Source organism: Bicyclus anynana, chromosome 11 (genome assembly GCF_947172395.1).
Source record: "Bicyclus anynana chromosome 11, ilBicAnyn1.1, whole genome shotgun sequence".
Taxonomy (NCBI): domain Eukaryota; kingdom Metazoa; phylum Arthropoda; class Insecta; order Lepidoptera; family Nymphalidae; genus Bicyclus; species Bicyclus anynana.
This window is the reverse complement of record NC_069093.1, coordinates 15,004,406-15,030,731: the sequence shown is the minus strand read 5'-3', so window position 1 is coordinate 15,030,731 and position 26,326 is coordinate 15,004,406. Positions and strand designations below refer to the sequence as shown.

The 26,326-nt window shown below is 34.5% G+C and overlaps 1 protein-coding gene across 1 annotated transcript in view; it reads right to left on the bottom strand.

Moving 5' to 3' along the window:
- LOC112043767 (protein tweety-like) overlaps positions 1-26,326 on the bottom strand; it is a 91,884-nt gene that overhangs the window by 53,686 nt on the left and 11,872 nt on the right. Inside the window, exon 2 of the mRNA XM_052884452.1 lies at positions 3,012-3,041. The gene's annotated coding sequence lies outside the window, so the exon portion shown is untranslated. The remainder of the gene's footprint in view (positions 1-3,011; positions 3,042-26,326) is intronic.

The window sequence follows — 26,326 nt, the reverse complement described above, 5'->3', positions numbered from 1 at the left end:
GACGCGTGGGCAGTTATTTATCTGTAATGGTTTTTGAGAAACGTGTAACAGACACTGTTATGTTAAACGCCGATAACTGTCTACCGTAGAGAAATTTCATAAAGCAGAATTTAATCAAATTTGTTATACAATGAAGGACAAGAACAGACATTAATTAAATTAAGTAAATAATAATATTGTAGCCAATAGACCTGATATAGTGCTAGTCGATCGGTCAGTGCGTCGTGCAATAATTGTTGATATTACTGTTCCACATGACGATAATCTGGTTAAAGCCGAAAAGGAAAAAGTATCAAAATACTTGGACCTTGCTCACGAGATTACCGCCATGTGGAATGTTGAGTCAACTATTATTGTTCCGATAGTTGTTTCAGTCAATGGTCTTATAGCGAAAAGCTTCGACCAACATCTTAAGAAGCTTTCGCTTAACTGTTGGATCAAGAGTCGGATACAAAAGGCAGTGATTCTTGAGACGGCGCGTATTGTGAGGAGGTTCCTCACTCTGGAGCCCTGACCACCGGTTGCTTGGACACTCAAATGTCCCGCAGCGGGAGGGCGAATTTTTTTTTATAAATTTTTAATAATGTTTTGTATTTTATTATACTTATATTGTTAAAAATTTAAAAAAAAAGAAATAATAAATAAATGAGAGAAATAAAAAATTGTGAACGGAATGTTAATAACATCTCAAAAATTCATCACATTTTCAAATGATAAAAATTTGTTATTATTAAATTAATTAAGCTGACGTTAAATAAAACAAAATAACTTCTGGAATTAAATAGTATTACAGGCATACAGCCGCCATATTTAATAATATCCAGCAGATATTCTAACGAGGCTCAATACATTCAAGTACTAGAACCATAAACTGTTATTCTTTACAAAATATCAAAAGTCATCAATGACGTAGTTCAATTTACAAACAACTATTGACAATACTTTGAAGTTATTAATGTTATTAAACGGGTACATACTACGATAAAAAGACCGACCCAGTTGCATGGATCGTGGTCACGACGAAACAGTTCCACATTTTCGGCAGTTCCGTCGTGGTATGTACCCGTTTAATAACATTCATAATGAACAACCACGAAATAAGTTTAAAATCAATACTCTGAAGCTCTGAATACACCAAAAGTTTAATAAACGCATACAGATTTATTCCTCGCAAAAATATCGGTATCGTGAAATATAGGGTGGCAAATAAGGCAAAACATGGCTCCAGCAAAACCATACAACCCATGCATAGAGACTGTCCATCTGTCAGTGGCGAAAACCACTGCCGCCGTATCGAGTGTCGCGGTTGGAGGGCTATCGATTCCGGCTCTAGAGGCATACTCTTGTGGACTAATTCGGTTTCGATTCGATTTACTAGTTCAGACCGAATGAAAAAAAATAAAAATGAGAATTCGTAGCCAACACACATTTCAATAATTAAAAGACATAAAATAATCAGCACATACAAAATCAATTTAACTGTAATAATACTGATATCAAAGTCAAAATAAAACTTGTAACACACTGACCACGACCACTGTCAACGACGAACGACGACGAAGAACGTCACACTCTTGACAGTCATCAGTCATCACAATGATCATGTTCTTAACATAGTTGTGGCAAGCTCAATGATCCGTCACAATTGCTTCCGTAATTTTGGAACAAGCTTCCACTTGCTGTTGTCGCTGAAAACTATTTTTTAGAGAACATATTTGCCATATCTTTTTTAATATAACAAATATCCCCGTTCCCCTCCAATTAGTCGAAGAAGACTTTTACTTTAGTGAGTGGGTATAACAATAGTCTAGCGGGGCTTTATTCAAAGGGCAAGCGAAAATCAAATTATTGAAGCTATAAATCGATCCAGACATGTTCAAATACTTTAACATTCAAAACATTTAATACATTCAACATTTAAAATTAAAGAACTGCGTAATTCCAAAACGAGATCGTGAATTTAACGGAACCTCTCAAAAGTCAAGACTCAAGAGTCAAGAGTAAGTATTCTGACAAACGAAGCGTTAGCAAGCGCACGTGGACTGCGAATATTGCCTCAACGGGTCGACGTCCGGCGGCCTTGCCCTTTCGTTTGTGATCGGAACTGACTGTCGGATTACATTGCTTTGGAAAACTTTGCTAGGATACGCGCGTATTTGTCACATTAAGCAATTTTTTAAACTACCAGTTGACTACGACAACAGCTATGAAGAGAAAGAGTTTAAAAATGCAAACGGGTTCAACGTTGTTGAAAAATCAATACCCATTGTATGTGATTTCCTGAGAGCATGTCTTTCTGATATCCGTGGTTAAAGCTCAGCGCAAAATGTAGAATCTTAATAATGAAGAGTGGTTTTATAAATCATAATGAAATAAAAAGAATGTTGCTGTAATTTAGTGCTATCGAAGTTATTGTAGAGGTCTAATAATCTCAAATAACCCTTCTTGCAGTCGGGTAAAAACTTACATAGTACATAGAAAAGCATATACACGCAGAGAAAATGACAAATCTGCACAGATTAGGTACAAAAAGTGAAAAAGAGTATATAGTGCTATATCGAGTGCGTGAGATACATGAGATACCTACTGTATTGAAGTTATCTTTTCATCAATTACTGCTATCATATGAACGCGTTGATGCGCGTAAGTCGGTGCCTTTTGGCCAATTAACGCTCATAATAGTCTGTTTGTAACTGTTCAATTAAACACAACTCACAAGATTTTTACACAATGACTTATGAAACTTCATCTTGTGCAACAAAAGAAAAAGTATACGATATTTACAGAATCTTCAAATATTGGTGATAATCACAAAAAATAGTCGCATTAAGCACAAAATTAAGCAGAAATTTACGCCTAAACTGATATCTTAAAAATTTTACATTTATACCGAAGGAACTGTTGACGATAAAACTACGTCATATAAGTTAAAAATTACTCGATCAACCCATTATTTACTAGTATACTCATAGTCTTAGCTCTCTCTAACTTCAGAGAATTTACCTACTTACCACAAAATTAGTGAAGACCATCACAAGAATCTGAAAACAAAAAACAAATACATATTAATCAGTGAAATCTAAACCACTACAGCTAGTACTAGGTAATTTGAAACGGAGGTTATTAATTATATTCAATAATTCATAAGCAAAGAAAGAACCATAAAAAAGAAATTTTGTTGTAACGCCAGTAAATATTCAATAGTTCACCCTGACCTTGGAAGAGAATTTCATAATTACATCCGTCTTACATTATATCTAGCCTGATTTGCATAACAACAACGTCATGCTATCATAACTGTAACTTCGGATCTACTGAATCGATTACAATAAGTAACTAAATATCTCAGTAAACAGCGTACAATAAGGATGGAGCGTTACATAATCTCTACTAGGACGAGTAGTTACTCCATCTTTATGCAAATGCTGTGCTGGAGACATTTTCTTCACGGCTATATTTAAACACCGGCATTATCATGAATATGCAGATCCATTTAGGCTTCCACTTCAGCCTTGGCCCGTCAGGTTCACATCGGTATTTACTGTTGCATAATCAAGTGGAAGGCATTGAACCATAGCATAATAATGCCAAGTAGCTGAATATGATCAACAGTTTTTTTCATTTCATTTTAGAGAAGAAAAATCAGAAACAATGTGGATTTTAGTAAGATTAAATAATAGTATGGTACATTAAGATCTCCTAAAATTCAAACAAGAAGTCACATCCATTGAAGGGTGTTGAATATTAAAAAGATCCTTAGAGCCTGAGTTAGTTGAAATATTGAAATAAAGAAAATACATGATATCATGTTAATAAGAAAGAAAAACTATATTTAATAAGAGCCAATTTTACAAGTAATCACAATTTCCACGAAAAGTTCAAACTAAATGTAAACTTGAAACCAATGTATACGGTCATTTATTGCTTTTAAATTTGGTCAAAAATAATGTCAATAGACTTTATTCATGTAGACAATTCTTAAACATGACCCAGTTCGTAAAGTATACGATAATACATCACAAAGACTGCATGACGTCTGATTTCTCACGCCTTTCAAACGTTCCACACAGCGTTGCCATATCCAAGACATACAATGTTGACCTATATCCATTAGCATATGGCATGCCCATTGATCTTCGCTTGTCACGATTATATTGTTGAAATATCATGTGAAATGAAATGAAAGTGAAAGCTGGGATATACAGTATTTGATTGAGATGTAGCCTATAGGGTAAAACATAGTATTCCGAAAAGAACTAAATTTTATAGCATGTCTGCTAGTAATTCCAGTAAATAGGTTGAAAACTGCAGAATACGAAGTTGCATATACGCCAATTTAAGCTTACTCAGTCATATTTTGAAAAATAAAAGTTTGCAATGAAAAACGCATTGCATCGAAATAAGGCCACATGCATTTTTAAAACGTTAAAGATCGATATAATAATAGAAGACTCATTTTAAAGACTTTGTTGGATGGTCAGGCCGTCCACAGATCGGATTCGTGCGATCCGTTCGATGCCGATCAGTGGGAGCATTTGTATGACTTTATGCGGATCAGTGGACGCATTAGTATGACTTTCTATACAAAGAATAAAACTACGATCCGCTTAATGCGATGCGTCCGATGCGTACGATGCGGATCTGTGGACGTGTAATCTGATTTTGCTAAACGTCAATAGGATTTTTTATGAATGAAACTCAAATGATTAAAAAATTAAAATGCAATGAATAAGCTTAGTCATAATGTGAGATGGCGTCTGTAATAATAGAACAATAGACTGATACACACAATTAATAACATTGTCGCTTTTCATTTTCTTCCTCAAACAACACTGAATGTGACCAATTTGCTCAGGAATCGCATTTGGTATTTGCATAAGTTCTTGTTGTCTTATATTGATTTTTTAGAGTATTGCTTTTTATCGCATATTTTATGACGTTATCATTCTATCATGGGACATTTCAACAACGAATACTCTTCCTATCTTTTATCTTTTCACATTAATGTCAAATTACAAGCAGTTTTTATGAAAGCGAATTACGGTTTGTATAATCAAAGCGAGATCTTTTTAAATCGCTCAGATTTAGATAATCTTTTCTTTGGCTTTGACTGAGCAATTTTGAACCAAACCTTTCAACTCATTTCACCTCGGTTATAATAGTCATCGTAGCAGCTGCCACGTTCCGTTTTTTTTTTTCCCATTTTTAGAACAACTGTTCTTTTTGCTCAAATGTGCTATAGCTGTAACGAAACTGTCAAAAACGTTTTACCGTGAAATCCCTTTTACAATAAAATACCTTCGCGATCCCGGTTAGAGGTTGTTGAACTTAGCTAAGTTATTGAAGGAAGGCAAGAAACATACTTTCAGTTTGATGTATTGACCATTGTTTTTACAACCAAAGGAGCAAAATGTAAATGTTGTTAAGCTTAACCGTAACCGTTCCATAAATAATAATATCTACATCGTTTCTGGCAAAAAAAAATAGGTTCAATAGCTATCTAATATCTAAGAAATAGTTACTTGCACAATTTAAACGTTTAATATCATCATCATTATTGCCGTATATGACGTTGGCTGGCCAAGCTATCACCGGTCTCTAATGGATTCGGAGTCTAGATTGACTAATGAACGGGCGGATTTTGGGCAGTTTTTAAATTCCATAACTATCGCTAACATGAGGCTATCATTTGATGAACTTATTGGGAATCAATCATCATACAACGATCAACTACATGTTTTATTTGCCAATAAGTAATGTTTAATTTGGAATCATGATATTATAAGTAAATAAGATGATGAAGGTTTGAAATTAGTTTTAAAATCTTTTAGCGGCCAAGGTGACAGGAACTGACTGACGATCATTTCTGCCACGGTTGATTTACTTTTATTCGCAAGCATCGAAAAATTCTTGGTTCTAATAACACGGCTTTTTTAGTAAAACTTTATATGATAAAAATACTTTAACAGACAAAATATATTGAAAAAATAATTTTGCTAACTTTGATCTCGCATAAAATATTTCGCACACTTGTGATAGATACTTTTCACAAATCTTATTATAATAGTGACCCCGTTTACGGAAGTTTTTATCTTCTCTGAAATTTAGGAAAGGGTACAAAGGTAGACCAACATAGATATTATCGAATTTGGAATCTGTTCTAGGACTTTTTACATTTCAATTATATTTTGCATTTCTGTAGGTTTATTTTAATAAAAGCGACAATTAACGCAAAAAAGCATATTTTTAAAATTCTGATTCAAAGCCATCTTTTACATCCTAACTTGGCGTTTCAAAAATGATTAGTAAACAAAGCCCAATTGATATAAACGATTTTTAACTTTAGCTTTCGCTAAAGTATTTCTGTTTACGAAAGTATACTTTCTTTGGCAAAATATGTATTATCTATTTTAACTAATACTTCTATGAGTTAAAATAGATAATACAAGCAATTTCACAAAAATAACACTGAACAGATAATCAGAACTTCGAACAATAAATGACACGTTTCCTTTACTATCACTAGAATAAAAAAGGTCACGAAATCGCAATAACAATCACAAACAATTATACAACAACCGTAATCTTGATGTGCTACGTTTCCATTGTCTCGCAGTATCGCAGTGACACAGATCGCCGTCGGTCGAGACTGGAGACTCAATTTACTGCCGGCCACGTTAAAGGTCGCAATAAAATGCAATAAACGTACAAACGATAAAGCATTTGCAATTGTTTGAATCAATCAATCTATAGCCTTTGGGTCTTTATACAATAAATAATATACAGTTTTATTTATTCGTCGATATTGGACTTAATCGCTGAACTTAACATACATAACAAGACGAACAAACGCTTTGGGATTTTTTTTTAATAATAATAATAAATTTACTTATTGTATACAAAAAACATGACGTTAAAAGTTTTTGATGAACTTCTCAATGTAGATACTTTACTTAGAGTTAATTATGTTTTCTTCCACGCATTACTAGTACAATGAAGTTTTATTATTAAATTGTGTGTATGTGTCGTGTAGACGAAAGCAAAACTACGAAAAATAATTCTAAAACACCCTACATTACATGGTTTGTGCTAAGCGATTAAGTCGATTGTTTAGCTTATCTGTCAAAACAAAACGCAAGATATGGTGCCCTTATTATTAAGGTAGAGCATTGTAATCTGATATTTTTCGATGCACACACTTCCCAACACCCTGACCGGAACAAATAAGCTGATTAGGGAACAGAAAGCTAACTTAGCGTGTCGTTCCATGTAGGTACTTGTAACTGGAACGAATGTTCAACCTCTGACCTATCGCTTAGCGGTTAATATTAACCAAACAGTATAAGCCACTTATAAAGGTTAAACGTGAGTACCGATGGAAATAAAGGTTAAGGAGTTACGTAAACTTTAAGATTTTATAGATAATAACAGTGTGTAACAAATTTTGATAAAGATGTACAATTACAAAAAAAATCTAAACTAGTTAATTGTTTTTGAACGTCTTTTAAATATTAAAATATTAGAAGTAAGAAAGAATGTCGTTAAGTTATTGAGAGCAGACATAATTAATGATTACGTACCTCCACCTTTTTTTAGTCGATTAATAACACACAAAGGATGATGATTTGCACATTAGCGTTCAATAGATATTGCCCATACAGGATTCCATTTAAAAAACGATCGCTCCGACCGCAAACACATTATAATCGAAAGGCCAAACGCTTGAAGACTTGAACCCTCATACAAAGTTGCGACAAAAGGCATAAAGGAACACGTGGGCAATCCTACCTTTTACCTAGCAAAAACCCTTGCAAAGAATTTCCACTGCACAGAAATAATAAACCTTAACACGGTGTATCAAGGATAAAAATTAACTAACAACGTAGCAAAAGGTTGCGGTAGGAGTCACAGCTCAAACTTTAGTGCGCTTATTTCAATAGAGTCGAACCAAGCTGGTTATGCATCATATTTGTAGGTACATAGGAATCAATACGTGGTGACCACCGACAAGTGTAAGTATCGACTGAATTTTATTCGAAATAGTGGTGTGAGATCAGACCCCGCATTCTGTAAAGTTACAGCACTGTGATATCGTCAGTTTCCATGGAAACTTCGTTGTTAGTGACATGACAACCCATACAAATAAGGTTGAAATTCAAATAAGGACTTGTTATAGGTGATTATTTCATCGACGAGTGTAAAATACTGGAATTACACCTCAGCCGCTTTTTTATTCAAGACTGAAGATGGTAATAGAATATAAATTGTAGAAACAAACAAAATTAACAATTCTATAATATAAATAATCAACAAAATGAACATTAGTATATTAAAGGATATTTCTATTTATAGAATACACTAATATGTTGTGCAAATGCTTATGCTAGAGCAATTTACTCGCAAAAGATTTCAAAATAAATAACGATACACTTTCCCTTAATTTCACAGCGTTTGACCTTCAAACACATAAAGCACTTGACGAAACAAAGCCCCCTGTCGATCCTCGTTACCTATAATGAGTGTTTCTTAAATTTCCAAGCTTTGATGTCGGATTTGGTAAAGCGGTAAACACAAAATAATATTTTATCGTAAATCTTATCCCTTTAGCTCTCATGTTTCTATGTCTTAGCCTATCAAGATAAAGAGAAGAAACGAACTAGCAATTAAGTAATCTTTGCTTTTTACCATCAGAAAAAATGTACTTAAAAATGTCTGGAAACTAATATTACAAATGCAAAAAAATAAGCCTGTCTGCTTTTTCACTGCTAAACCAATCGATTTTGATGAATTTCCTTTTTCTCCAAAGAAACATTTTGTCATTGAAATTTCACTTCGAGAAAGAAAACAGAATTTCACGCTGTCCTCTAGTTTTTAAATATAATAAAAATAGAAACCGAGTAATCAGTAAATTTAGTACAGGCCGGTATTTACCAAATTTGTAAGACAGCCACAAAAAAACGTTCATTTTGAACCTGCTTCTCTATTCTGTTTTTATTTTTTAAGGTTATACTAACCTTATACATATTTTTGTAATTATTGGTTTTATCAACAGAAACACGAAACCAAGCGAAGACGCGGGAAATAGGTAAGTCTCCAAGTGAGTTCAACGAACTGTCTTATCTCGGACATAAACTACTACGTATCTTTGAAACCCCATCCTCTTAATCGATCGATAGCTACTAGTACCAAAGAAATAAAACTCCACATTATGGGATCCGATATCAACGTAGCATATAATATGTATCGGCGACATTAAAATGTTTCTGACATTAAACCTTTCATTTCATCATTTCATTCATTAAAATTATTATAATAATAATTACACTAGATTATCATCATCATCTCCTTACCTTTATATTTAGTGGGGTCGGAAAAATATGTCAATCTTTTCCATTCGTCTCTATTACTCGTCAACTCATCATCCACTCCTTTTACACACATGTCCTCTTTCACACAATCCAACCATCTCTTCTATGGCCTTCCTCTCCTCTTATGACCTTCCACTTGCACATTCTTGCAATTACACTAGATTATAATTTAAGAAAATAATCCAAATTGATTACTGAAATCAAAATATTTACCAAAGCATTTTCTCAGAATAAAATTGAATTCCGAATATTACGTGATAGTAATATAAGGTCAGAATGGAGGCATTGAAAACGTAATAAGGTCCGAACGGTCTCGGAACGAATCCCCTCATTGTTTCCAAATGTTATTTCCAATAATGCCAATGAGAATAACCAGAATATAATACACTGTTACGAAAATAGCAACTGTATTAAACCTCCTGAAATAGGTACTTTCATTAAAGTAATATACTTCTAGAAATCAAAGGAACAAACAAAATAACAATGAATGATGATGTAATTTGTAAAAATAATCTAAGAGATTACCTTTCCTAGATATTATATAACCCGTAAATCTAAATTATTATGAAAAAGTTGAGAAGAAAGTAAGATCAATATTGTTAAATCCGTAGCACCTACAAGTAACCCATAATATGAGGCTAATGGGGAGCAATGATCGGATAACTTAAAAGTGTTTAGGCGTACCTCCTCGTAGATTAAGTTACTAAACTATTAAGCTAAGGTTAGCTATTCAATGATCGATGATTTTAACTGTAGCATGTACAGCTTTTGTTTAATATTTTTCCACAGTATCAAATTCGGTGATGCAAAAATTAGGAGAAGCACAAAAAACACGCGGCCACGTTAAAATTTCAAAAATGATTGTCAACCACAGAATAAATACTGCATTTTGATTTTAACAGTGTCAAACACAGAATACACAGTTCCTAGCTCTCGCTACGCTGTGTTTGTATGCGCCTCGGCATGGATACGATAAATCCGCTTTGCAAAAGCTGGCTGAAAATATTTTTGATTTTACATTTTCATGAAGTGTATAAAATCTATCTTCGATTGCAACAAGCATTTTTCTCGAACCCTCTAGAATCGTAACAATAGGTATTGGAGTCACCATTAGACACGGGAGGTCCCCCACTGAACCATTTCCCATTCGGAGAACGACCTAAAAATGAAACGGGCCAACCGGTATGCCTAGCGGAGAAGCCATTATGTTAGTTTAAAAACAATGAACGCAAAACTAGTTCAAGTTTCTAATTGTCTTTTTTATAATACTGCAAAACAACAAAACATAGCAAGAGAAACATTTATTATGTATTTGAATTTCTGTAGATTTAATTAATTAATTTCCGGAGTGGGTACTTGAAAGTCGTATTTAAAACATACTGCATATAAATTACAGTAAGATGATACATACGTATTTATGTACATAAAGAATTTCTTTGGGCATCATTAAGCGAAATTTGTTAAGCAACAGTAAACCACTTAAAGACTTCTCTCTATGCAACACAGGCAATAGTATTATAGGCGCTAGATGGTTCTTGCGTAACTGGCACGCGATGAGGCGTCCAGCGAGCCTAGAGCTCCGTCTGTTGTTGAAACATTTGCAAGTGTTCGAGAACAAGTAACACTTGCAGGGGTAGGAGGGGTCAGGGATGACTGGCGGGTTGAGAGTTCCGGGCGACAGCTCAGCGCGCAGCCTCCGCTGTATCGAACGACCGCGCCCGCACCCCACGTGGTCCATTCACCGGCTAACCACGTGCAAACAGTATAATCTCAACAAATTAAATTAAGAAATATAAGGATGATGGAAGGATGTTGAAAACCGGAATGTAGAAATATCTCCGGGATTTCTCTATGTGTAAGACTTACGTAAGTGGTGAAATGGCGCTGTGCTTTAACATCGCATTGATAACAGTGAAATTCCGAATACTATCCTTACGTTTCTACAGAAAGGGCAAAGTACAGACAAAGGTAAATACCGTAAGAGTAACTGTGTTGGCCAAATCCAAACTTCCTAAATTCAAAGAACAAGAAACATTTGACGAAAATAAATAGCAGATTTACAATTAAGGCAATTTCAAAGATGCAATAACGCCGAAGGGTGGCAATTCACCGTTTCTTAATTTGATACGATGTGATGAAACAGGCAACTGCGACGTTACTGCTATAAGCACAGAATACATAATAGTACAAGTAAGCTTTAATGGCACATCGTGATCGGATTAATTAACATCTAGACGGTAAATACAAATACATTTTACTCGTACATCTATTACATTTTTAGTCGTTTATAATATAATACTAACGTACGTGAGTAAATCAATTTCGATTTATGGACTATTGAATTGTGCGCTGGAGTGTGACTTTTGCATATATTTATTGACCAATTAGCGATTGACTCAGCTCAGCTAGCTCTGATTTAATTAATTCTATCTGACTATAACTTCACAGTCTAAGACGGTAGCGTTAACTACCTAGAGACGAATTAACATTGTCTAACTCTGGTGTTAACGCGTCATGCTACTAGGACGTTAAATCTCTTGATATTATCTTTGATCTTGATAAATCTATTATTCTCATAGAAGAAGGAATCTACTAATACTACAATACGTAGCAAATCGTATGAAATTTTCTCTACATCGGGTTATCTATGCTACGCACATTTGCTCTGAAATTGTCAGACCAAATGGAAATACCCGATAGTCAGTATAAATCCCGTACTCCAGTTTCCAAAGCTAATGAATTGCAACGGAAACAATAGTGACGGCGCATATCCGGCAAATTGTGATTGTGACATGCATATGCTGCCAACAGACGAACCGACTTGGCTGGCTCGCGTTGTATAACAGACAACCCAGGCCATTTTCACGACCAGCCGTAAGGCCTGATGGATTGTGAATGTGGTAGATCAGAATTTTCCTTGTGTTTTTCAACATTGTTTTTTTTTGTTTGTCTACTTTTCGAAGTCTGTTTAGTTTTGGATGTATTGGTAAGGTACTTATATCGTTCAACAGTATGTAATTAGCAGACAGCACGTTGGTGTGTAAAACTAAAGAAACGCTCTCGAACGAAACGATAATTCAGTTTATACACACAAACACACTTGGGGTGTATCATCTTCCAGTGCATCCAAAACGGACTTCCAGAATTAGATTGACTAGGCTTTCTAGCATCGTCAAAAGGATTAAATCGGCAACTATGTTATTTGTCGGATGGTAAACGCTAACCCAATTGGGTCGTCTGTTGAGAGCGCGGAACGCGTTAAAGCATTGGTGTAGGTTAAATGAGGCAATGTATGATTATTTATGGGATTTCCTTAGCATTTCAAATGTGGTAACTTTCGAATGGACATGACTAGAACACACGTGTCTAAGAAAGTTTTGGGATCAATGAATCCTAATTCATCAATCAGTAATCAATATATCCGGATACATTGATCAATTTTGCACGTGCTCTGTATCGCATACATACTACTGAACAAGGTGTACTACGATACTTTGCTACATTTATGCAATCAACTGTTCTGCATTATGCATGAGTGGCAGTGCAAACAGCGCACATCACTCTTGATTTACTCTCTGCAATATCACCTTTCTTGTTTACTTCTTTAATAGTACGATTACTATAGTAAGCATTCTATCTAATAAAATATTTCTTCCTTCAAGTACTGAATAGTAGTAGAAACTACTTTATTTTTCAAACTTCAATAGTGGTTTTTATTTGAATGCTTTTATTTATACTATCTCATCAATTTAATGAGTAATTTACGATTCCAGAATGTTAACTATCTAACGTATCACAAAAGCCAACAAAATGTAAACTTGTTTCTTTATCAGCGTACCACAAATTTACACGGGGCAGGCGGCAATAAAATCACCAATCCCGGCCGAAGGTTTATTGGCCACGCGACATATATTTTTTAAATAACCTGTTCTGACTTCGGACAGTTGACTTTCAACTATTCAACCAACCTGCTGCGAGAGTTGAACTCTATTGTGATTTATGGAATTATTATGTACAGGGACATAATAATGACTATGTTATCGTTATTAATGAAACCGTAGTAGGTAGGAAAATATAAAATTCAAATATACTATATATTACTGGAGTGGTGATTGAAATGATTTAAATTAAAAGAACACAGTGGTTTTATTCGCATCATCAATAGTTAATCATTTGTGGAGAAAAGATAATAGATGGGTTTCAAATAATTTCGCCATCTTTATAGATTTTCTGTTATCAGAAGAGCTTTTTCACTTTAGTGTAAGTTAAATGCATTAAAGCCTTGGAGATCGGAGGTTGCACTCCTTAAATAGCCGTGTCTTTTCAAAAAATGCATTTTATGTTAATGTAGGTACTGTGGTTTAACCAGAAAATTTTAATAAACTGCCTCATAAGTCATAGCTCACTGCATTTCTCATAACTTCATCTTCGTTTAATAAATTCCACAGCATGACAAGTACTATTCATAATATTATTCAGAAAGGAATACTTAATTTTCACAAAAGAGAAATGTTAGTGTATATCAATGATATTTTTTAAATTGCCCAACCGAATCCAAACCGAACAATCCGGCGACTGGTGATCAAACAAAAATTTGATCAGCAATTCTGTCCGTTGTGACTTCGAAGGTTGCCCAAGATCCATGGAAAGCCAGCAATTTCTTAACGCTATTAACACGTAACATCACAGAGTGCGCTCCGATCACCATCATCGAGGAAAAAATATTTTCCTGATGGAAGTTTCCGCATCATTAAACTAGATTGCTTGAAGCTATGCGTTGATAGCTTGCGATTAAATCTCATCCCATATAATTTTATAAAAACACTTCAATGCCGCTTCAATTTTGGATGCACCGTTAGTTCAGTGAACGACACATTAAAATATTTGATAAGGTCAAATCGGGTCAATTTCTTTTCTGTTTTTTAGGAAGAAAATAAAATTTAAGAGAACATGGCACTATGCAATTTTAATAATTATTTTAAGTTGAACATCTAAAGTGACAAATGTAAGTTATGCTTAGAGCATCAAATGTCGGAGGCACTCTGTCTTGTTACAAAATATCTTAGCCAGCGAGAAACTGGATACAGAGTGTCATTCATCACCGAGACACGGTGTTGTGTCAGCGTTACTAATGAGTTATTGATTACTCTATTAAAGGTGGGAACATAATCGTTAAATGATTGTACAAAATCGGTTACGAACTAAGCCTTCTAACATGGCTGTCCAAAAGAAGAAAATACTGCTTTAGAATCTATATAGATAAGTAAGTTTCTTAAATCCCATGCCATTCTTTTCTGAACCGATCCGAATTTTTTTTTAATTCTAATGCAAATTCTACCTCTCTTAATTGTTCTAGGACATAAACGAAGAAATTTTAAAATATAGTATTACTGTTGTAGGTTTTCAACTGAACTTGCATGAAAATATGCAGTCTTTGATATGATCCATTTACGACTCTGATTAAAAATAGATCGCTTATACGATTTAACGTTTGCGTGATATATCAAAGTCTCGTGTCTCAGCTTTGATATGCTTTCAAGTTTGTTGTCTTTAAAGACCAACATAAAGTTTATATTGAAACCACTAGACTAAACAACGTTGGTAGCATATTGAAACTGAATATTTATTTGGCTGGTCTTAACGTAATAATACTGTGGATATGTGTAACATATGAACAACTACTAGCTCAATTTTCTTTTTAATGCAATGAACGCAATGTCAATCTAATTTAATTCGAACTACTAGACTCTTGTATTAATTTCTTAAACTAATCACAAACTCAAGAACATTGTGCTCCATAACACGTTACGGATACGGTTATTAGAGCCATCCAGAAACAAGTTACTGACGTGGATGTTCAATTTAAAGTTCACTTACCAACTTACACACCAACTAGTGCAGAGATGGTGCGGGAGGGTGAACTTCTAACGACTGAATGTTTTATTAAAAGGCATTACGTATAGACATCTAAGGAAGCATCCGATGTTGCAATCGATGTAAATGAGAGAGAGTATCACACTAGAGATGTTTCAAGTAAACATAAAACAAATAATATATAAGAATAGCGCCCTCAAATTATGTAAAAATTAAAAGTAGAAGTACAACATGGACACAGTAAGTAAATAATTATCATAGAACTAAAAATAAAATTAAAAAGTTTATAGGTATTAATAAATTAATTTAGGAGTCTTATACACTGATTATTAATTTCAAGCTCTACGTATATACTACGAACTTTAACACATCTAGGAACTACTAGGTAGGAGATGAATTGAGTTTTGTACAACTACTCCGTCCTTAATAATGGTATATGCTCTGGAACCTAGTTCCAGCTCAAAACACGTCTACAAACTTTGCAACTTTCGCAATATTTATGCATAGGTGAGTGAGACGCATGATGTCCTTTGAATGATTTACATCAAAGTTAGTCTGGATGTAGATTGAAAAACTATATAATAATAGTATTTTATAATTATTTTTTAAACCATTATGACCCAACCAGTTTTTGGACTATAAGCCTTATGCTCATAGCAACAAGCATAAAGTTACGGTTATAATGGACAAAGACGGTAGTTTTTGGACCGAGGTGTTTAAGCAATTACAATAATTTTATTCCGTGATTTGCGACGTTACATTTATCGATCACATTTCAGCCTAATCCGCGTCGTATGTAGCCGACATGCGTCGCATCAAACGAATTTAGAAATTCAGTTCAAAAAACAGTTCCAGTCAAAAATGCATCGCATGATCATCAATGCTCCTTCATACACATATCATAAATGAAAAAGCGTATTCGGAAACATCCTAATCAACTTGCAAGAAACCTAATGATGAAGAAACCTGGTACAACTTTCAAAAGCCTCAAGAGACCAGCACCACAAAATGTCATAAAATAGACATATACATTATTATATTTTGGCAAATCACTGGATTTTGTATCACGACAGATTGCAGGAATAATGAGAGACTAAAAAAAAATTTTCCTCGATGTTAAATAATATGGTTTTAACAATAAGAACTATTGTGTGTTGTAATATTGACATTCAGTATTTAAAGCAAGCCGTAACTAACTCTTTTGACCGGAACAAAGACCTTGGATTTGTACTGATCTATATTTTGTAACTAGAATAGAATATAAAAAGTGACACAGAATTAAAAATTTAGTTCTTAATAATATATCCCAAGGTAATATGCTAGAGCATAGTTAAGATTTTTATTTTAAAAAATAAATGATAAGTCTTCATTATTTATAAGTAACTTGAAAATCTCTACCAACTATGGTTTATTTAGTGTACAGACAAAATGTTAATTTTATTTTCGGATAAATTCTGTGATCATGCTTTAACAACAAATAGGTATTACAACGAAGTATTGATTAAAGTAAAGCTTTGGAAAAACAACAAGTTCGATATAAAGTTTCATGAATCACAGCTCATTCATTGACGCAATAATACCAACAATGAACGTGACACATACCACCATACCATCATCATAAATACAAATAAGTGCCAACTGTAAATACTAAGTAGTAAGTACATGGGTGGACGTGTGGGAAAGTAATAAACTCTAAAAGCGTGTAAGAGCTGCTTGCTCGATATTCCTACATATCTCTATCCACATGATCAAGGAAGTCTTAGTCAAGAAATCTTTACCAAAATTATAAAGCTGAAGAGTTTGTTTGTTTACTTGAACGCGCTAATCTCAGGAATTACTGGTCCGATTTGAAAAATTCTTTTAGTGTTAGATAGCCCATTTATCGAGGAAGGTTATATATTATCCCTGTATTCCTACAGATACGGGAACGATGCGGGTGAAACCGCGCGGCGTCAGCTAGTAATTAGAATAAGAATAAAGATGATTAATTAAACCAAAAAATATCAAAACGTGGGTGGTTACAGTACTGGTCCCAACTGCGTAGGAGTCGCAACATGCTTACTTTGCACAGATCAAATTTGAATTAGTCAGTCAGTCACCAGAGTTTCATCTCTGTTAATTCCATTTAAAATTCTAATTATACAAAAATACGTTTAACTGAGGTATTTTTGTGATTATTAATAATAAGATTATTATTAATAATCATTTTAAAAGGTGTAAAGTTTTACAACACTAAGTGAATTATTTTAATATTTTCATCAAACAATTTGAAATAAGCGGAAACCATTAAATAAAGCACGCAATTTCAACAGTTGTGGTAAAAGCTGTAACAATTAACGTCTAAAGTTTCAAGCATCCTTTTATTATACAATCTATGGCAAGATAAATTACGACAGTGATGACTTGCTTATTTGTTTGAGTTTGAACTAATTTACTTCTTGCCTTCTATTCATTGGAACTTCTTAAAGTGCATCTTATTTTACAAAACCACAAAAGACCTGTAATGCTCCATTGCGTCAAATACTGACGAACTCCGACATTGGCACGCTCGATCGCCGTCAAACAAACTCGATTGAACGAAAATAAATCTTGCGACAGATTGATTCAGTTGACCAATACTCAAACGATACATTTATTAAACGAGACTCGGATTATGAGTTAATTTAAAATCATTTTTTGTTAGCTTCAAATCTTCCAAGAGACATTAAAGTGTGTACAAAAGATCACAGGAACTGTCAAGGTAACAACATAATTTTAATGTAAATCTTCAATGTTCTCTTAACGAATCAAAGCAAGTGGTAATTAAAGTAAACGCAGTCGTAAAACGAGACATAAACGCAGTCAGATAGCTTTTAAAACCCCCGCTTAAGAGCGCTCTAGTCTGCAAAAGCAAGAGATAAAGATAAGCCGGAACGAATGAATCACTAGTGCACAGCCACGAAGACACGAGTCAATTAATTCAATTCATTCGATTGAAGCAAATCCGTTCCGACCGGGGACGGCCATTGTCGGTCGCAACTTAATATTGGAAGAAAAAAACGGCACCGCCACAATGATTTGCCTCGAACCAATATTATAATAATGACCAATGGACTGAAGAAATCTCGTTTTGTACCAAGTTATTACCGAGACTAATTTAACAAAGTAATAAGTTATATCCTCATGGAAATACATTCTCATATCGCCGCACACTTTTCAACTTCTTTAGAACACGGTTTAAATATAGTTTACTTCTGAGTACCGAAAATGGTATGAAATTCCAGATCTCCTAGATCTAGAGAATTCTAGATCTACTAGATCACCTTCTAAATTAATACATTAAATTAATTTATAATATGATCTAGAAGATCTAGTAGAATATAAAGAATTTATAAGTACAAATTCTGTTTCATACAAACTAAATAAAGATATATTGATTTCCGTGAAATATTTTTCTCTATCAAAACATTAACATAAAGAGGAAACAAATGACGACCTTGGAGATCTCGATTCTCACAGAATATTAATTGAGTATACAAAACCTTACATAACATTTGTTAAGACTTATTTACTTCACATTATCATTGAAATTTGTTGCGTATTATGGTCACAATAATATATTCCCCATGAATGATGAATTTGTTATTGCTACCGACCTTCGTACAACAATCAATGAGGTATGCCCCATGAATATCTCGCGTATGGCGGTCATTATGAATTGGTCCCAATTAATTGTAAATTGTTACCGCTTTGATTTATGCACCGTAACGTGGTAGCTGATATACGACCATTATTAATTCCTGGTAAAATATCCTCATTAATAACAACTACTTGCATACTAATGCAATGATTTTAATCAGCTTATGCCCTAGACCGATTTGCACGCAGTACCTAATCGTAACGAACACCGAGACTTTCGATTTGGACAATTTCTTTCTCTCAAGACACAAAATAATTCTTAAATACCAGTATGCTTGTTTATAGATCGCTAGCAGACTCATACAATATTTTAGAAATATTTTAAAAATATGACTAATTCAGTCAAATGATAGAGGACGTCCTAGATTCCGATCGTCACCTACCAGGTCTTCAAATGGAACATGCAAAGACCCACGTAAATTCAGACAAACATGTCACCAAGATCAGTTTTCCGTTCTGAAATGATATGCAGACATAATATTGCAATTGATTTTTATTTACATAGGTCTGACATGGGACTGTACGCAACACAAGGGTAATCAGTACAAAAACGATAAAGTAAACAGCCCCCATTTTGAATTCCTAATCCACAGACGTTTGACCAAAACTTCCTACCATCGTTCACACGTGTGAACATATTTGGCCCGATCAAATAAGGGAATGCCGCGATTCAATGCACTCGGCGTCCGGTCGGGATAATTTAGGCCCGCGTATTGTCTATGATTCTCTCGTGTATGTCTATGCTTCCTGCACGCTTTTATGGAGCAAAGACTGTATGACGACGTGCTGATTATTATTAATGCAATCTTATACCTACTTATTTATGTCTACTTTATCTGTGATTTGTTTATGATTCTCTCGCGTTTGTTTATGCTTCCTGCACGCTTTTATGAAGCAAAGACTGTATGACGACGTGCTGATTATTATTAATGCAATTTTATACCTACTTATTTATGTCTACTTTATAATTTCCATTGATTACAATTATTATTTCACTGTTAGTATCGATTAAATCTTGAAGAACCCACTTCTTGTGAATTGGAGTATGTACTTCTTGACGATTGGACTCATCACATCATCTTTAGTGCAATACAAGTGGTACAAAGACGCTGGTATAACCAACGGTATCTGCAGATTGTCATAAAAACTCTTAAACTAATCATAGTTATGCCATTTGTGTTTATAACATATTATATTTATTTAAAATAATTATTGTATAGATTTATTACTATGATCAGTGTTCAGGTTAAAAATAAATTTTGTTTTTATAAAGTTATTGTTGTTCGAACGAAACAAGGTCGATGCATTTTCTGTGAAAGGATTATGTTCTTCTCTGTCTGGGGGAGAATTTAATTCGCTTATCAAAATTAAAAATCTAGTTTTCCACAGCAACCATTCATGTGGAAGATAATTCGTATGACCTAACACGGTTATGTTATAAAACCGCTTATCTGGCGTAATATCATGTAACGTCCTAGTTAATTTTGTTGAAATTCGGTACACTTGGCTAGCTACCTATTTGCTTAGTAAATTGCTATTTATTTAACCTAAATAGTATTTGGTTTTTAAACATCCATACTCGATATCATTAATGCGAAATTCTGTCTGTTTTTACCTTTTCGCGGCTAAACCGCTAAATTGATTTATTCCGGAAAATTTACGGTCCTGCGAGATGTATGAATTTCGAAACAGAAAAATCAGAATTTCGCTAGCATTTCATAAAATAAAAATTACTTCCTCATCTAAGGTGTTAACTTGTTTATTAGAAACAATTTAAATTATAGGTACGTACGTATACAAACAGATACATAGAGTTAGCCCTTCAAATTTAAAAATAAATAAACTTAACTTGCTGATGAAGAAAAGTGATGAAGATGCCAATGAATGCCATCTATAATTGAGAAAACAACGTAAAGACCATTTTTTTTTCATTGGATCATTGGATATAAATAATGAAAACATACCTACAGGATACCGAGCACCGGAATAAACACAAGATACCAAACATCCTGCGGCTTTATATAAAAATTCTGTGGAATTAACAGCGGATAGCGATAACAGTATTTTTTAGCAAATTTCAAATTAAAATAACGGCATAATTAAAAAATTATCAACGGTAATATTTGAACAAATTAACATGATTATAGATATCATTAAAAATATCATCATTAAAATTATTATACACATAATTATGATTCACTGAGCTGTGATTGATGGTACTCGGACTACATATTTCATTTCATAATATTTTCCATCTCCCGACTAGTAACGCCCACAAAACGAAATATTCATTAAAAAGAGTTGAATATTAAACCGGTTAGAATTCATTTTAAATACATGACTTGAAGGAATACACACTATTTGCAAAACTTTGCAATTTCAAATTTCAGACCTCTAACAAGAATCTTAAACTTATCTATATTAATATCATAAAAAGGAAATATTTGATTGTTTGTTTGTTTGTATTGAATAGGCTATGAAAATACTGAACCGATTTGAAAAATTCTTTCGCTATTGGGAAGCTACACTATCCCCGAGAGCTATAGGCTATATTTTACCCACGTATTCCTACAGGAACGGGAACCACGCATGTGAAACGGCACGGCGTCTGCTAGTTGTAGATAAACCTGTATTGGTTTGTTTGTAATGTGGTCAAACAATATCAACAAAACAAAGGGGAACCCATCAGCCCATACAACGATGGCCCCAGGAACCTATTGTACCCCCCTATCTATACTAACATTATAAAGCTGAAGAATTTGTTTGTTTGTTTGATTGAACGCGCTAATCTCAGGAACTACTGGTCCGATTTGAAAAATTCTTTCAGTGTTAGATAGCCCATTTATCGAGGAAGGCTATAGGCTATATATTATCCCCATATTCCTACGGAAACGGGAACCATGCGCAGCTAGTAAAAGTATATGGAGATGACAATATCATGATGTATATGCCGGCTCGGAGTAAATTTTAAAATGGAGGGAGATCCAATTATGGCGCCTCTCCTGTTTGTGCCTAATAATATGTAGATACCTATACCAAATTATGAGAGTAAAGTAAGATTGGAACGCGGAGATCTCGACAATACTCTGGGGTGACCAATTGAATATCAGGCGCAGTACCGTCTACGGTTGAGAAGGAATATCATTTAGGCGCTCTCTAGGATTTGGCGCCTGGAGCGACAGCTCCGTTCGCCGTATGGACGGGCCGGCTCTATGTATAAATAAGGATTTGGTCAAATAATTTGTTTAATTTGTTTACGTTACGGATCTAGGATTAGGCTGCTACAATTTCCACATATTTTGAACAAGTTTACTGTTCTGTAACACGAGATACTGCAATGAAGCTATCCATTGCATTGCGATTGCAGAAACGGATAACTAATGGCCACTGATAACTGGCCTTTGGGCATTGATGACCTACTAACTACGAGTAAATATGTCAATTATCTCTCATGCACTAGCTAAAATAAACTAAAGCAAACACCTAGCTATGTCTGTTTGTCCGTTAAGAAATACAACCGTTCTTATTCAGCTCTTTTAAAAAAAACATATATTTTTATGACCAATATCAACTGAGCCCTATATTTTTGTCGTAAAGACTGTGTTAAGAGTACGTGCGACAAATAGTTCAACGGGCGGGCAAAATCCATTTTTAACCGACTTCCAAAAAGGAGGAGGTTCTACGTTCGGCTGTATGTATGTTTTTTTTTTTTTTTTTTTTATGTATGTCCAGCGATAATTCCGTCATTTATAGGCCGATTTTGATAATTCTTTTTTTGTTTTGAAGGGTTATTTTTGTTTTTTTGGCATCCTGGAGAAATCGAGGGGAACTTTCGAAAATTGTAGAGACGGCTAGTGCGTTTGTTAGTGTTTCCATAAGGTATTTTAAACCACTACAATTTTATGAAGGTCTGGAGTTGGTCTGATGATGGAGCCGAAGGCGAGTGAAGAGTACTCCTCGATGGTTTACAGTAGCTACCTTGTGTTTGGACTTGATAAATTTGTATTTATGAGATCTTTCCACCTAGATGGGTTGTGACTGTATTAAGGGTCTGGTGATGAAGACGAAGGCCAGTGAAGAGAACTCCTCGACGGTTCACAGTATCTACCTTGTGTTTGGACTTGATAAATTTGTATTGATGAGAACATTCCACCTAGATGGCTTGTGACTGTATTAGGGGTCTAGTGATGAAGACAAAGGACAGTGAAGGGAACTCCTCGACGGTTCACAGTAGCTACCTTGTGTTTGGACTTCATAAATTTGTATTGATGAGAACATTCCACCTAGATGGTTTGTGACTGTATTAGGGGTCTGGTGATGAAGAGGAAGGAGAGTGAAGAGAACTCCTCGACGGTTCACAGTAGCTACCTTGTGTTTGGACTTGATAAATTAGTATTGATGAGAACTTTCCACCTAGATGGGTTGTCACTGTATTAAGGGTCTGGTGATGAAGACGAAGGACAGTTAAGAAGTTAAGTTTTTTTGGATATTCATATTACGAGTGGATATAAAGGGGGAGTGAAATTTTGTAAATGAGTTAAGGTAGTATTCTCAAAATTGGGGTTGTAGGATTTAGGGACTTATCATAAAAAAATAACGTTTCAGCGAATTGCTTATAAATTTTTGTTCACACTCCGTAGGTAAGCTAACACTAAAAATGAAAAAATAAAAATTTTAATAAAAAAAATTCAACCGACTTCCAACTCAAAAATAACCTAAACTAAAAAGCAAAAAATAACATCTTACCTATGTGCTACCTTCTGATCAGTTTGAAGGCGGTGCCAATCCAGTGTTTTTATTAAAGCCGTTTCTGAAACAACTACAGAAATTACGTAATTTAAACGGCTTGAATTGAAACATCACTGGCTTGGCACCGCCTTCAAACTGATCAGAAGGTAGCACTTAGGTAAGATGTTATTTTTTGCTTTTTAGTTTAGGTTATTTTTGAGTTGAAAGTCGGTTGAATTTTTTTTATTAAAATTTTTAAATACACCAAAAAACGAACGCTTTGTTGATCGATCCACCATTGATGACATCAAGCGGGTCAGCGGGAGCCGCTGGATACTGCGTGATGTTTAGAAGAAAATAGAAGAAAAATAAAAAAATCTTAATTGTAAGCATTGCGCAAAAATAAATTTAAATAATTAATTTGGTCTATTTATTTATCTACTACAAAAATCCCTTACAGGAGGCGTATGTCCAACAGTGAACATCCTTCAATGGATAATGATGACGTTGAAATTCACACAAAAAAACATACAATTCGTATTTGATGATTTAAATTAAGCAGCTGTTGATCAAATAAGGAAAGTGAAATGTAATTAGCTTAAAGCAACAATTTACAACGCAAACAAGCCACAAGAGACATAGCTGGAGAGCTGGTCAACATTTTTGGGTAGGTATTTAAATAGATTGCCTCAAAGTTTTTTTTTTAATATGCACCCTTTATTTATAGATTAGGCGGGCTCCCCACGGTTACCGTTACAAAGCGGAGATATACTATAACTTATGACACTGACAAATAACGTAGCTTTTTAGTGGTAAGAGAATTTTCAAAATCGGTGCAGTAGACACAAAGATTACCCCCTACAACACCACAAACTTTACATCTTTCAAATATTAATATTTAGCACCACTAGTCCCCAGCCAGGTCTACTGTTGTATTAGGGTAGTAGAGGAAAGACAGTGGCGTACATAATATTTTAAACGAGGGTAGGCACTATACGTGCAAATTGTACAAAATGCAAATTTCCCTCTTAATTCAGATTCGCAAATTATCAGGACAGGCAGTGTATTTTTGCATCTATGAACTGCCAATGAGAACACGTTGTCAGCTTGTCTCAAACACCTACCAAAAATGTCGACCAGCTCTCGGACTACAGCGTGTTATCAGTTGCCCGGACGACGCCCACTCCGCACTGATAACAGCGTGTGAACGATTCGCAACTGCACAATGTGCTAGCTAGCACAAGAGTATGTTCACGGAAACATTATCATACTTTTCCATAACATGATGTCATTGATACTCATATTATAAATGCCGAAGTTAGTGTTTGTTTGTCCTCTCCTTTGTACGTACTAAAGATCACCAAGGGACAAAGAAATACATACTTACCATACTGTACGTCTTAATCCTCATTCGCACGAGAGTTTTTTTAAAGCGTTCAGATAAAGTATGAAGCTAAATTAAGGTCTATTTCCAACGCCTAAAATTGAAAATAGTGTTGCATTTTCAATTTTGCTCGAAAAAAAAGACTCGTGTTTTTAAAACTGTCGTGTGGACATATACTTACTTGGGAATGCATTTTTTGTATTTGAACGTCCGTTAAAAAAGCTCTCGTGCGAATGAGGGCTTACTATACGGAGTTTGGAAGATAGTGGGAATCGACCCCGTGCCTCAGAGAGCATGTTAAACCGTCAGCGTCTATCCCGGTCATAATTTATTTGAACTCGTTACAGAATCATGAACACCCTACGCCCGCCAAACCACTTTCAATATCTGGTCCTGTAGTAGATGATGATGATGATTAGTAATCATCATGGGGGCTCATCATCATGGGTTACCTTCTTCAAATTGAAATTTGGCTGTCAGGCTCAGGTGAAGAAATCTCTGCTCCACGGTGAAATCTTTCGAATTTCAAGTCATCGTCCATCCTATTTTCGGTATCTTCCTTTCTAGCTACTGACACATCTCATCATGCTAAGATGTGTCAATAGTTAAGTTACTATTAATATAAAGTGTCCTTATCCAACCCATATTTTTTTAAAAGAATATTTGCCATACCTTTTCTCCAACTAATCAGAAAAGAAATTCTTAGGAGTGGATAAGACAACGGGCGTACCACGATCTCTCAGAGATGAGTTCAGCCTCTACCGAAGAGCTATTGAGGCTTCGTCATTATATGATGATATCATTCCTTTAATTGAAACGCAATTCGCACATCGACATAACGATGATTGATGAACATTTTGTTAGATATTCATAACAGTTGAAATAAATCATGATAAATTAAAGTAGCGTTAGATGGGAAGCTGAACGTTGTAATGCCAATTTAAGATCACAAATACTTTGGTTAAATAACAATTAAGGTTAGTTCCAGTTTGATGTCCTCGGGGATAGATCCGGTTGGAGAAAACTTGTTTCGGCCAACTAGCACCTGGTGTTAAAGTATTTGAGGAGGAAGAGGACTGAAGACAGTTTGATATTGGTAACAAGAGAACTTCAAAGTAGGAGACATTTTATTTAAATAGTAGGTACCTTATTATCAGAGTTAAGTAGAAGAATATTCGATTAACCTACAAAGACTAATCAATATTTTACTAAAGCTTTAATTTAACTTGCGAGTCATGTAAGTCAAATTATGATGCTAAATCAGACACCCTTCCTGACGTTCTTTTGAGCATTT